The 359-nt window shown below is 40.4% G+C and overlaps 1 non-coding gene across 1 annotated transcript; it reads left to right on the top strand.

Annotated features, from left to right (window-relative positions):
* Positions 1-150: 150 nt before the first annotated feature.
* trnay-gua (transfer RNA tyrosine (anticodon GUA)) lies at positions 151-239 on the top strand. Its single transcript is given in 2 exon segments — positions 151-187; positions 204-239. It is a non-coding gene; the product is annotated as a tRNA-Tyr (tRNA).
* Positions 240-359: the final 120 nt, after the last annotated feature.

Below are 359 nucleotides of genomic sequence, written 5' to 3'. Positions count from 1 at the left end.
ATTAAGACGTTTTTAACTAAAATATGAGTCCGTAATCCATAATAACGCTTCCTCCATTGGTGAGCAAGTGATGGAATACTGCGTTTCTCCGAATCTAACTCATCTTTAGTGTACATTCATAGGTAATGTTATGTTTGTACATCTCCGTCCCCTTCGATAGCTCAGTTGGTAGAGCGGAGGACTGTAGAGGCGAATCCGTTGAGATCCTTAGGTCGCTGGTTCGAATCCGGCTCGAAGGAGGAGATATATTTTCTTTATTATCATTATTCAGTAACTTGTTTAATGTGCGGAGTTCGATTCAGTCGAGCAAAGAAGCTCAAGATAACGGTAAGAACACATTCTATAGTTATCGTTCTTGG

Source organism: Sinocyclocheilus rhinocerous, unplaced genomic scaffold (assembly GCF_001515625.1).
Source record: "Sinocyclocheilus rhinocerous isolate Xijiao unplaced genomic scaffold, SAMN03320098_v1.1 C35029239, whole genome shotgun sequence".
NCBI classification, from domain to species: Eukaryota; Metazoa; Chordata; class Actinopteri; order Cypriniformes; family Cyprinidae; genus Sinocyclocheilus; species Sinocyclocheilus rhinocerous.
This window is presented reverse-complemented; position numbering and strand designations above follow the sequence as displayed.